General features: G+C 34.9%; 1 protein-coding gene and 1 pseudogene across 1 annotated transcript in view; both read right to left on the bottom strand.

The window, feature by feature from the left end:
- GALNTL6 (polypeptide N-acetylgalactosaminyltransferase like 6) overlaps positions 1–14,627 on the bottom strand; it is a 1,217,468-nt gene that overhangs the window by 1,034,194 nt on the left and 168,647 nt on the right. The gene's annotated exons all lie outside the window — the stretch shown is intronic.
- Positions 5,929–6,577, bottom strand: LOC124520892 (BCL2/adenovirus E1B 19 kDa protein-interacting protein 3-like; annotated as a pseudogene).

Below are 14,627 nucleotides of genomic sequence, written 5' to 3'. Positions count from 1 at the left end.
AAATGGAAGGGACAAAAGCCACTGGATTAGCACTGCCAGTTCAATGCATCTACACTCTAGGTGTCCTGTCTCTCACAAAACTTCAACACATGTCCCAGTTTCTGAGACGCTCTGTTATTTACCTTCTGATGAGGTTCTAAAAATCCTGCTGTTATACAACATTGTCTTTTTCCATCTTAAAATATAAAAAAGATTCATTTCTCTGAGTTTTCAATTTTTAGTAACTGTTTTGTTTGTTTTCAAACAGAAGCAGTTCACTTAAATTTGTTCATTGAAAAGCTCTTCTTGTTTTCCTTCCCATAACCCCCATTTAAATATATATATAAATTGATTCTAATTTTGCTTCTTTGACATTGTAGGCAGTGCTGTAATGAATAACCAAATTCAAAAACAGAGGCTACAGTTTAGAAGGTTCTAACTATGAAAGACAGACACCTACATAAAATCTGTGGTCTCCTTTACATACAAAATGGTTTTCAGTTGAACATCTAATAAGGAGGGTAAGAAGAAATAAGATACAAGGAAAAAGATAATGGAATTATTTCACTTTCTTTCTGTTCTTCTACAACTTCAACTAAGAAAAACAGATGAAAACTGAAGGTCTACAAAAATGACGTTTAGTTTTTCTTTTATGTTCTTAGAGAGGTTTTTGGGAGGACATTGTTTTTATCTTACTTCAGGAAAACAGGTGGCTCATTTCTACTTAAATCCTGGCCTTATCACGTGAGGCATCTGTTGTGGGATCCATACATTATCCTAAGTAGATATTTAACTAAAAAAAATTCTAGGGGCACCTGGGTGGCTCAGTTCGTTGAGTGTCCGACTTCAGTTCAGGTCATGATCTCCTGATTTGTGAATTTCAGCCATATATGGGGCTTGCTGCTCTCAGCAAGGAGCCTTCTCTGGATCCTCTGTCCCCTTCTCTCTCTGCCCCTCCCCCACTTGTTTGTCTCTCTCAAAAATAAATTAAACATTAAAAATTTTCTTAAAAAAAGAAAGAAAAATAAATCTAAAAAAGATAAAAATATTAACTCTGAAAGTTATACACATTAAATTGGATAAAGGTCTAATGGAACACTAAAACAACACAACAAATTTAAAAATTGTTTTGCAGAACTGTAATTGCTCACAGATCTCTAAGATGGTGGTATTTTTTTTCAAAATATGTTTATTTATTTATTTTTGAGAGAGCCCAAGCAGGCTCTGTGCTGGCAGCACAGAGCCCAATATGGGGCTCAATCTCACAAACCACAAGACCATAACCTGAACCAAAATTAAGAGTTGGTCACTTAACTGACAGCCACCCAGGCAACCCAAGTCGGTAGTATTTTCAAAATTCTTTCAAATGGCTCAGGTTTAATTTCTTGTCTGTGTGGATACTACCTGATGATTAATTCACTAAAATATTTGTATTCATATATGGTAACAATTTCCCAACTGCATTATAATTTTATCCAAAAAAAATTCTTACGTATCATACTCTAATTTTCTTAGAATTACATAGCTTGTGAAAGATGGTACAAGGTGAGGTCCTAATGGTTATACTTAATATGTATGTCATTAGTTATAATGTTTGATCTTGAAATTCTACTTTATTCCAAATAAAATATTTTCTATTTATCGAGTTGAAAAAGAATCTCATATACATCCTAATTATTATATATTTCCTAGGTTAAGGCATATTTTACAATATTCATTTTTCCAAATTTAATTTACGAGCTGTGGGTGAAAGGAGATTACAAGCTTTCCTAATGAGAAAAAAAAGAGACTGTAGTATAAAATACTTTTTTATATATTTCATTTAATTAGCATATTATCCATTCACTAAAATGTTGAAGATAATGAATTTTCTTTCAAAAACTGAATAAAAAGCCACATTTTTTGAAACAAAAAAATATGGACAATGGGCTACAGAATCCCTGTAAAAAAGTAAAGTTTATTGATGTACGATTTTTCACCCTTGTTCCTAGAATTTATTTTTGTTACAAATTAGTAGGCTAATTGCATTTAACTGATCAATAGAGGTTGAAATGAGACTACTAATACAGGGTTTCTAAATATCAGAATGTATTAATTTTATTCTCTAAAAGACATTTTCATAAACAATGCATTCTGTCGTTAATAGAGTATAAAAACAAATGCAAATCTAGTTTAAAAAATGTTTTTATTTAGCCACTTCATATACTATGACCATTAAAGCTAAACAAAATTTATCTATACAAAAACAATGTAGAAATGACATTATTTTCAATGTTTTGTGTTTGTTATATGTAGATACAGCCACTCATTTCCTTATTCTTTATTTTATTTATTTCTTTTTGGGGAATTAACTATATTTTGTCTTAGTAATTTTCAAATACACATGGACTCAAAACTCAACCCAAAATATGGTTGACAAAGTTTTTATTTAAATTCCAGTTAGTTAACATACAGTATAATATTAGTTTCACGTGTACAATACACTGATTTAACATTTCCATACAACACCGTGCTCATCATGGCAAGTGCACTCCTTAATCCCTGTCAACTATTTAACCTCTCCCCCACCCATCTCCTCTCTGTTAACCATCAGTTTGTTATCTATAGTTAAGAGTCTGTTTCATGGGTTGCCTCTCTCCGTTTACCTTTGCTCATTTGTTTTTTCTTAAATTCCAAATATCTTTCTCTGACTGACTTATTTCACTTAGTATAATATTCTCTAGCTCCATCTATGTTGTTACAAATGGCAAGATTTCATTCTTTTTATGGCTGAGTAATATTCCATTGTATACATATACACCACGTCTTCTTTATCCGTTCATTAGTAGATGAACACGGGCTATTTCCATAATTTGGTTATTATAGATAAGGCTGCTATAAACATAGGGGTGCATGTATCCCTTTGAATTAGTATTTTTGTATTCTCTGAGTAAATACCTAGTAGGGCAATTGCTGGATTGTAGGGTAGTTCTATTTTTAGCTTTTTGAGGAAACTCCATGTTGTTTGCCACAGTGCACTGGTTTGCATTCCAACCAACAGTGCAAGAGAGTTCCCCTTTGCCACATCCTCACCAACACCTGTTGTTTCTTGTGTTGTTGATTTTAGCCATTCTGACACGTGTGAAGTGACATCTTATTATAATTTTATTTTGTATTTCCCTGATGATCACAGATGTTGAGCATCTTTTCATGTGTCTGCTCACCATCTGTATGTCTTCTTTGGAAAAATGTGTATTCATGTCTTCTGCCCATTTTTTGTCTTTTATCCATTTTTTAACTGGATTGTTCTTTTTTGGGGTGTTGACTTTTATAAGTTCTTTATATACTTTGGATACTAACCCTTTATATCATTTGCAAACATCTTCTCCCATTCCATAGGCTGTCTTCTAGGAATTTTCACTGTGCAGATTTTTCTTTAATCAAGTCCCAGTAGTTTATTTTTGCTTTTGTTTCCCTTCCCTCAAAAGACAATCTAGAAAGAAGTTGCTATGGCTGATATCAAAGAGTTTACTGCCTGTGTTCTCCTCTAAGATTTTATGGTTTCAGATCTCACATTTAGGTCTTTCATCCATTTTGATTGTGTGTGTGTGTGTGTGTGTGTGTGTATGTGTGTGTGTGTGTGTGTGCGTGTGTGTGTGTGTACGGTGTAAGAAAGAAGTCCAGTTTCTTTATTTTGCATGTTGCTGTCCACTTTCTCTAACACTATTTGTTGAAGAGACTGTGTTTTTCCCATTGGATGTTCTTTCTTACATAGTGGTAGGTTCACTTCTGGATTTTCTTTTCTGTTTCTTTTCTGTTCTGTATTTTGTGCCAGCACCATACTGTCTTGATCACTACAGCTTTATAATATATCTTGAAATCTGGAATTGTGATGCCTCCAGCTTTGCTTTTCTTTTTCAACGTTGCTTTTGCTATTTGGGGTCTTTTGTGTTTCCATACAAATTTTAGGATTGCTTGTTCTAGCTCAATGACAAATGCAGGTGGTATTTTGAAATGGACTGTATTAAATGTGTAGATTGCTTTAGGCAGCATAGACAATTTAATAATATTTACTTTTTTGATCCATGAACATGGAATGTTATTCCATTTCTGTCTGTCATCTTCAATTTCTTTCATTAGCATTTAATAGTTTTCATAGTAAAAGTTACTTCTTTGGTTAGGTTTATTCCTAGGTGTCTTATTGTTTTTGGTGCAACTGTAAACAGGATTGATATTTTAATTTTTATTTCTGCTGCTTCATTATTGGTGTGTAGAAATGCAACAGATTTTTGTTTGTTGATTTTGTGTCCTACAACAGTACTGAATTTATCAATTATGGCAGGTTTTTTTTTTATGGAATCTTTCAGGTTTTCTATATAGAGTACCATGTCATCTGCAAATAGTGAAAATTTTACTTCTTCCTTGCTGATTTGGATTCTATCTATCATCTATCTATCTATCTATCTATCTATCTATCTATCATCCATTTTTTTCTGTCTGATTGCTGCAGCTAGGACATCCAGTACTATGTTAAATAATGGTGGTAAGAGTAGACACAACCCTATCTTGTTCCTCACCATAAAGAAAAAGATCTCAGGCTTTCCCTATTGAGCATATTAGCTGTGGGTTTTCACATGTGGTCTTTATTATGTTGAGGTATGTTTCCTATGAACCCACCTTGTTGAGGATTTTTATCATGAATGGATGTTCTTATTGTCAAATACTTTCCTGCATCTATTGAAATGATCATATGGTTCTTATCCTTATATTTTTTTAAGTAGGCTTCACACCCAGTGTCGAGCACAACTCACAACCCTGAGATCAAGACCTGAGCTGAGTTCAAGAGTCAGACACTTAACCAACTGAGACACCCAGGCACCCCACCCTTGCTTTTATTAATCTGGTATGTCGTGTTAATTCAATTGCGAATGTTGAACTACCCTTGCAAACTAGGAATAAATCCCACTTGATCGTGGTGAATTTTTTTAAAGTATTGTTGGATTTAGTTTGCTAGTAAAACTTAAAATTTTGTGCATCTACGTTCATCAGGGATATTGGCTTGTAGTTCTCTTTTTTAGTAGAATTTTTGTCTAGTTTTGGTAGTAGGATGACACTGGCTTCATAGAATAAATTTGGAAGTTTTACTTCCTTTTCTATTTTTTGGAATAGTTTTAGAAGAATAGTTAATAAATTTTCTTTAAATATTTGGTAGAATTTTGCTGTGAAGACATTTGGCTCTGGACTTTTGGTTGTTGGGAGTTTTGATTACTGATTTAATTTCTTTGCTGGTTATTGGTCTGTTCTAGTTTTCTATTTCTTCTGTCACTGTTTTGGTAGTTTATATGTTTCTAGGAATTTGTCCATGTTTTTTTGTTGTTGTTGTTTGTTTAAAATTATTGCCCAGGATATTTTTTCCTTGTGTCTTGGTTGATTTTTTTTTCTTTTTTAATAACTATAAATTCAAGCTTATTGAAGCTTGCCTTTGTCTTGAAAAAAAATAAAACAACTAAGCTGTCACATCAACCTGATTTCATTTGAAGAGAGAGATGATAGTTATCTTGCAAGAGTAAAATTTATACCACAAATGATGCAGGTCTAAGTCTAGTGGCACTAAAATCAGATGAGAGCATTGTTGACAAAATTATAATCTGCCGGTGACATTTGTGGAAAAGAAGCCCTTTTCTTTTTAAAAATGTTTTTATAACAGTAAATTCTGTTAGGAATTTTTAAATAACAGTAAATTCTGTTAGGAAATTCTAAAATGTCTTACAGGCCAAAAGGGAATGAGGTGAGTAAAATGTTTCTACAGAGTTTGAATAAAATACTGGATTTGAGAGTTGCTGGAACTTGGATATGCAAAAATAGGGTGGTAGGTGGGGTCATGCTTACAATGGTAACAAGTTCAAATAAACTACTGTGACAATACACCACTTCACAGGTCACACGCTTTTCCAGGGGTTTCTCTTTCCTTCAGTAGGTGCTGGCAGAAGGTGTGCTCAGTCGCTTTCCGATATAGATGTGTAGCCCCAAAGCCAAAACATGAGAGAGGAAGAAAGATGGAATGAACACTTTCAAGAAATTCTGTGGAGAAAATACCCCCTTTCTTCATGGCCCCGCTTTTCCTTATGCTTAAAGCAATGGAACATTTGGGGTGTCTGAAGTGGAACTCCTTAGGTGGAATGTTTCCAGGTCTACTGAACCAGCTGGACACCCAGTCTACACTTTTCTTCAAAGGATCGACTTCTTTCTCTTCTTCTGCAACCTCTTCTTCTGAGAGTTATGGGCCCTACTGGCATATATCTGCACACCAAACATAATCTTCCCATCCTCTTGTGGGGAAGGGCTGTCACAGTGAGAACTGGCTCTTGAACTACTCTGTCCTGATTCATGTTGTGCATGCAAAAGAGCCTTTTCCATGTCTCCACTGCAGACAGAAGATGAGGAAGGTACATGTTCTAGCCCCCTATTTTTCTCATTGCCATTATCATTGCCATTGCTGCTTCATAGGGAGTTCTACCCAGGAACTTTTGAGGCCAGCTGTCAGGGGCAAAGGCTGTTCACCTTCCTTGCAGTTGTTGTTGTGAGGGAGTGGTGGCCTCTCTACTAAATGAGATGACATTGTCAGGTGGCTGAAAGACCTGTGGTGGCAGCAAGACCATCTCTGGTTCTTGGGCCAGTCCATTTCTTTTTTTTTAAATTATGTTTTTAAATTTTATTTATATTCAAGTTATTTAGCATACAGTGTAGTCTTGGCTTCAGGAGTAGGACCCAATGATTCATGTCTTACACATGACACACAGTGTTCATCCCCAAAAGTGTCCTCCTTAATTGCCATCACCCATTTTACCTATCCTCCTACCCATACCCTCCCCTGCAGCAACCCTCAATTTGCTCTCTGTCTTACAGGTTACCCAATTTTTTGGTATATGGTTATTCATAATATTCTCTTAATTTCTATTTCTGTGGTGTTTGTTATTTCTCCTTTCTCATTTATAATTTTTTTTACTTGGGTACTTTCTTTTTTCTTTTTGATTAGTCTGGCTAGAGGTTTATCAATTTTATGTTTTGGGTTTTTTTGTTTTTTTGTTTTTTTTTCCCAAAGAACCAGCTCCTGGTTTCATTGATCTGTTGCACTGTTTTTTAGTCTCTATATCATTTATTTCTGCTCTAATATTTATTGTTTCCTTCCTTCTTCTGGCTTTAGGCTTCATTTTTTAATTTTTTTCTAGCTCTTTTAGGTGTAAAGTTAGGTTATTTGAGATTTTTCTTGTTTCGTGAGGTAGGCCTATATTGCTGTATACTTCCATCTTGTAACTGCTTTTGCTGCATCCCAAATGTTTTGTACCATTGTTTTTCATTTTCATTTGTTTCCGTGTAGTTTTTAAATTTTTCTTTGATTTGGTTGACCCATTCATTGTCTAGTAGTATGTTGTTTAACCACCATGTATTTATAGTCTTTCCAAATTTTTTCTTGTGATTGACTTCTAGTTTCATAGCCTTGTGGTCAGAAACGATGCATGGTATGACTTCAATCTTTTTATATTTGTTGATTTGTGACTTGATATGTGATCTATTCTGGAGAATGTCTCGTGAACACTTGAAAAGATTGTGTATTCTACTATTTTAGGATAGAATGTTCTGAATATATCTGTTAAGTCCATCTGGTCCACTGTGTCATTCAAAGACATTGTTTCCTTGTTTATTTTCTGTTTAGATGACTTGTCCATTGATGTAAATGGGATATTAAAGTCCCCTAATATTATTGTGTTATTATCAATTAGTTATTTTGTGTTTTTTATTAATTGTTTTATATATTTGAGTGCTTCCATGTTGGATGCATAAATATTTATAATTATATCTTCTTGTTGGATTGTCCCACTTATGAGCACATAATGCCATTCTTTGTCTCTTTTTACAGTATTTGTTTTAAAGTCTCATTTGTTTGATGTAAGTATTGCTATTCCAGCTTTCTTTTTACATCCATTTGTGTGATAAATGTTTCTCCATCCTCTCACTCTCAATCTGCAGGTGTCTTAAAGTCTAAAATGAGTCTCTCGTAGGCAGCATATATATGGGACTTGTTTTTTTTAATCAATTATGACACCCTATGTCTTTTGATTGGATTAGTCCATTTACATTCAGAATAATTATTGATAGATATGCATTTAGTGCCATTTTATTACTTCTTTTGTCATTGTTTCTGGAGATTTTCTTTGATCCTTTCTCATTTTTGGCACTTTTGCTCTCTCCTTTGTACTCAGAGTCCCCTTTAGTATTTCTGGTAGGACTGTTTTAGCGGTCATGAATTCCTTTAGTTTTTCTCCATCTGGGAAAGTCTTTCTGTCCCCTTCTATTCTGAATGATAGTATTCCTGGATAGAATATTGATGGCTGAAGGTTTTCATCATTCAGCACTTTAAATATACCATGCCACTGATTTCTGGCTTGCCAAGTTTCTGTTGAAAAACCTCGAGCTGGCCTTATGGATTTTCCCTTGTAAATTAAGGACTACTTTTGTCTTTTTGCTTTTAAGATTTTTTTCTTTATCATTATATTTTGTAAATTTAATTACATTATGTCTGGTGTTACCCTGCTTGTTATGGGAGTTCTCTGTGCCTCCTAGATTTGGGTGTCTGTTTCCTCCCCAAATTCGGGATGTTTTCTGCTATTATTTCTTGAAATAAAGTTTCTGACATTTTTCTCTCTTCTGCAGGGACTCCTATGAGTGTTACGACATTTGACAGTCACTGAGTTCCGTAAGTCTATCATTATATCCCATAATTCTTCTTTCTTTTGTTCAGCTTCATTATTTTCCATTATTTTGTCTTCTATGCCAATAATTCATTCCTCTGCTTCTTCCAGTCTGTTATTCATTGCATTAAGCCTGTTTCCAATCCTGTTTTACTGCATTCTTCATCTCTGATTGATTCTTTTGTAACCCTTTTATCTCTGTAGTAAGGGTCTCACTGATGTCTCCTGTTCTTTTCTCAAGACCAGTGAGTAGTATCCTTTTGATTGTTTACATTCTCCACCGGGCATGTTACTTATATCTATTTTGCTTAGATCTTTGACCATACTTAACTAGTTCTTCCATTTGGGATAAATTCTTATATCTTGGCATTTTGTCTAAGTCTCTGACTTTTGTGTGCTAGAAAAGCCTGTTATGTCTTCTGCTCCTGAAAGTAATGTTCTTTTAAAGAAGAGGCCATGTAGAGCCCCGGGTCTGGCACTTCATGGAGTGTCTCCGGTGTGTACTGCATGCACTCTGCCGTTGCGTTACGGTTGTTAATCCTTCAGGAAAGCCATCCATGGAAGGTTTCCTTGCCTACGGTGGGCAGTGTTTGGTCCCTGTCCTGAACATGGTGGGTTTTAACTAGGTATGCAGTGGTCAGCTTGTTAAATGGGAGCTGACGTCAACTCCACCAGAACTGAGGCCCTGCAGACTTCTCTGATCAGGAGATGTGATGTGGGCATGAGCTTTGCTGGTCTTCTAGGGGAGTGGCCTGCTGCACTGGAACTGAGACAAACTTGACTGAGAAGGGCAATCCTGCCAGAGCACAGTGGGGTGGGGCTTGGTTTAAAGAAGTTAGGCAGTGTCCAGTGTCAGTGGTATGCTGTTCCCTGCAGGTGCCTCTGTGTTTATGCTGAGGGGTGGGGAACAGAAAAGGCACTTGCCAGCTCCTTTGTCCTGGAGAGGCATCTCTGTGAATGCTGCCTCTCAGGGAAGCCCTCAAAGAAGAGTGAGTGTGTGCCCTTGGCTTTCTTCAGATCACTGTTTCCACACTGTCAGCCTTGGAGTTGTTTGCCTGCCTTTTCTCCAGGAACAGAGCAGTGCCCTCCAGGCTTTATCCCAGCCAAGCCCACGGACTTTTAAAACTCTAGGCATTAAGCCTCACAGGTTGCAACAACTCATAAAATTCAGCCCCTCTTATCTTCCAAGCCAAGGGCTTTCAGGAAAGGTTCTCTTTTTGCATTCTCCTACATTCTCCTATTCTGCCACCATCATGAACCCCCCCACACACACACACTATTTCCTTATTTTTTAAATGTATTTCTTGATACACATTAAGAAATACAAGACAATATCTCTTATGTATAAAAATTAACTTTCAATGTATGTTCTAAAACGATACCAATCTAAAAGAGTTAGCTTGGTTTTCAGATGATATTTTCCATGTATTTAAGACAAACTCATGCATCATATTACTTACAGGTGTTTTTTGGATCATAGAACATTCAACTTTTTATACTTCATTTCAATAAACACCTGGTTTGATAAGCATAAACAGTCCAATGCAACTAAGTTCATCCAGCTAAAAACATATCATATGTAAAGATTCCCATTAGAAAATGCCATTGGTTTTTGCCAATTATGTTAGTATGCTTACAAGGATATCTGACTAAGATACTACTTTCTTTCCCAAAGGAATTTCACCCTCTCTAAAGGAGAGAACTGACTGTGGGCCTGCTATATAACAGTTGATTTTCCATGAGTCAGAAAGTCCACTTCAAGCTCAGCTGATGAAAGAAAAGACAAGGCAGACAGAGATTAAGATAAATTTACATAATCTCACTTATGTGTGTAATCTAAAATAGTAAAACTCAGAGCATGTGGGTGGCTGTCAGTTAAGCATCCAAGTCTTGATTTTGGTTAAGGTCATGATCTCACATTCATGAGACAAAACCCCATGTTGGGCTCTGTGCTGACAGTATGGAGCCTGCTTGGGATTCTCTCTCTCTCACTCTCTTTCTGACCCTACCCTGCTCACACTCTCTCTCTCAAATAATAAATAAAAACTTAAAAAATATCTTGAAAGTAGTAAAACTCATAGAAACAGAGAGTATAATGGTGGTTTCCAGGGATTGGGGGAAGGGGTTAACAGGATGATATAGGTTAAGGATTACAAAGATTCAGTTATGTAAGATGAATACTTTCTGAAGATCAAATGTACAATGATGTGACAATAGTTAGCAATGTTGTATTGTACACTTGAAATTTTCTAAGAGATTAGATCTTGAGTGTTCTCACCACAAAAAAGGAAAGAAAGAAACAGATAACTATGTAAGAAGATAGCTGATATGTTAATAAGCTTGCACGTGATATTTTGAAATGTATGTGTATATGAAATTATCAAGCTGTATGTTTTAAATACATCCAATTTTGAGCTGTTAACTACAACTCAATAAAACTGGAGAAAATACAAGTTTATAAGTAATAATTCCTAATTAATTTTAAAAGAAATGCAGAGATATTTTGATAATCAGATGAGCTTTCTGTTTAGACTTTAGGAAATTAGAAAAGTAAACACATATTCATCCAAATTTGTAACCAAGTTGACAGTTTCTTCTCATATTTCTGCTTCTTCCTTTTTCACAGTTGTCACCAGCAAGGTTGGAGTCAATAAATTTTAGTTACTAAAATGCAGAGCATACTCTTCATCATGGACCAGGATGAATCACATTTCCTTAGGTTTTAAACTTTTCCCAGATTGGAGTACATAAATTTGATATAAACATTGCAACTGTTTTGACCAAAAATGTTTGTGGGAGAACCCACATTGTAAAAACAATAGTGTATTTCACTATTCACTCATTTATTAATTCACCTAATGTTCATTGACTTCCTATATGTCTGTGACTACACTAAATCTTGGGATTACAGACATTATAGGGCAGACTTCATCAAGCCAGTAAGGCTTTTATCTACTTTGAGAAGTCTTTCCTGAGGAAACTGTTTTTGAGAATAACCTAAAATATGAGCCAGTGTTGGGTATATACCGAAATAAGAGAAAGAACACTCCAGGCAGTGGACCATCATGTGCAAAGAACCTTGGGCCAAGAGGCAGGAAGATGCCTATTGTATTTAAAGACCTAACAAAAGCCAGGATGATTAAAGCAGAGTGAGTCCTTTAGAGGTTAGAGTTCGTGAAGCTCGGGAGTCAGTAAATTCTACATCTTAGAAGAACTTCAATCCATAGACATGGATTTTCTCCTAATGTCAATGTAAAAGTATTAGAAGGTTTTAAGTGTGACATCTAAATAGAAATAACTGCTGGATTTCACGTGAGTGGATTGTAGGCTCTGTCAGGAAGCATTACTCAATGGCCCACGCAAAAGATTTAACTGTTTTGCAATGAGCGGGGGAAAAAATTCAAGATTTTTCTGGAAAATGTATCCGAAATAGAATTTGATGACAGACTGATTATGGATGTGAGAGAAGATGTCAGAGATGAAGTACAAGATATGTTTTAGTTTCAACTAACGGAAAACAAATCTAGCTGACTTATGCAAAAAATGAAGTATAAACTTATGATGAGAAGCTAACAGAGTCAGTGAGAACTATAGTTCAGGAATTCCACAGCTAGAAACAACATCCCAAGCCAGAACTGTGCTTGGGTAGTCACAGCAACACAACCACAGCAGCTTCTGGAACTGTCTGTTGCTCCAACATCTATCACTGCCACCTATTGCTGCTTATGCTTCTTTACCTACTTCTTTATTAAACATTTAGTATGGTTCAAGCCTGAGTCAAGTGCTCACAATTTAGTTGCAAAGGATGCAAACAAAGTGAGTATGTGATTTTGTTAAATTCAGTAAAAGATGGAACTTATCCTTCCACCAAAGAGAAACATTTGCCAAACACTGGAAGGAGGTAAAATGCTGGACAACACCCACTGCTGCCAAAAAAGCAAAACAAAAACTGTCTTCCACGATTGCTGTGGTCAGCATCAACACAGAGATGATGTGTAGTGTGTGAGACAGTGGTGTAATCAACTATTATGATAAAATCTCTGAAAACTGGAGACAAAGGGAAAATTTTTAAGAAGAGAAAAAAGACAAAAAATATTACCTTCACTGGTATAGCAAGAAGACTCTTAGTTGATGTCTCATAAAAATGATGGACAGCAGAAATCAATGAAATAGCATTTAAAACTGAAAAAAAAAAAACAACTGCCAACTAAGCTTCAATATCCACTTAAAGAATTTTTAAAAATATTAAAAGATATTATGAGGATGTTATAAATACTAATAAATTTGACAAAAATTGGGATGAAATAGAAAAGTTAGTAAAACAAACAAAACAAAGCAAAAAAAAACCCATCAAGCTGAGGGTAGAAGAGTTATAAACCTGAAACTTTTACATCCAATAAAACAGTTGATCTATTATTATATATCTTTACACACACACACACACACACACACACACACACACACACACACACACTATCTCTTCAATCCCATTTGATTTTGTGGTTAATTCCTCCAAATATTTAAGGAAAAAAATAATCTTAAATAAAATTTTTCAGAGAATAAGATAAAAGGGAACATGCAATAGCATATTTTAAGAACTCAAATCCTAACAAAGACATTAAAAGAGAAAAGTACACACCAATCTCTATCATGAACACAGATGCATAAATCATAAAATGATAACAAAGAGAATCTAACTGTATACAAATCAAGCAATACTTAATGGCTAATAGGACATATTATAGGAATGCAAGGTTGATTCAACATTTAAAAATAAATCAATATATCTTACTACATTAACAGAAAAAAAGGAGAAAAAATTATGTCATATTGTTAGCTGTGGAAAAATAATTTGATAAAATAGAATATATATTAAGATGGAAAGAACTACCAATAGACCACAAATAGGAATAAAAATTAGGAATAAGGAGTAATTTCCTCAATGTGCTAGAGACTATGGAAGATTAAAAGTAAAAATGCCTTTAAAAAATCCTTCTGAGACTGGCAATGAGATTAGATACCCACTATCACTACTGCTAGTCAACTTTATACTGAAAGTTCACACCAGCACAGTAAAGCAAGGGAAGAAAAGACTGAAGGACTGAAAAGCAGGAAATAAAACTATCATAATTGTGGACAATGCGATTGTTTGTGAAAAATCCAAAAAATTAGAGATGCTGTATTAGAATTAATGAGTGAATTTACCAAGGTCAATGAATATAAGGTCAATGTACAGATAGTAATTAAAGCAGAAAACAGGTAGAACATAAAATTAAAATATATAATACACACACATACACACACACACACACACACACACACACACACACACACACCATTTTCAGTAATATATAATCCTACATGTAATTTGGTGGAATCCGTCAAGCTTAAAATCATACAAAACAAGTCTATGCTGTTAGAAGGGGAAGGGTCACCTTTTGCAGGGGAGGCTGTGCCCAGGAGGGAGAGTGAACAACAAAGTACCATTGGGCTTTAGAGATGTGTTTTGTGATCTAGATGTTCTTCAGATGGTGAAAATTCATTATTTGTACAGTTAAACTATGGGCATATTTCTACACTTCTTCATATTTCAGTGAAAACTTTCAAAAATGATGAGAATTCTGTACAGACTGTTTTTAAATTTTAAATAATTATTTACATTCAAAAGAATGCATATGTAACACATAATGAATAAAAATGAAACAATCAATTCATATCTAACCCCAGTTTAAGGAATCAAACATTGCCTATAATTCTGAAGACCCTGTTTGTCCTTCCACCATTGCATCCCCATTCCTTTCGATCTCCCAGGACACAATTAACATGGGTTATCTGTTATTTATTCATTGGATTTTAAACATTCTTCCACATAAACAAACAAACAAACAAACATCCTTCCACATACACATACAAACTTAT

The sequence above is a fragment of the Lynx rufus genome, unplaced genomic scaffold (genome assembly GCF_022079265.1).
Source record: "Lynx rufus isolate CCGP_SWC_20201006 ecotype Redwood Valley unplaced genomic scaffold, mLynRuf1.p SCAF_3, whole genome shotgun sequence".
Taxonomy (NCBI): Eukaryota; Metazoa; Chordata; class Mammalia; order Carnivora; family Felidae; genus Lynx; species Lynx rufus.
The sequence above is the reverse complement of the archived record's forward strand: the minus strand, read 5'-3'. Positions and strand labels throughout refer to the sequence as shown.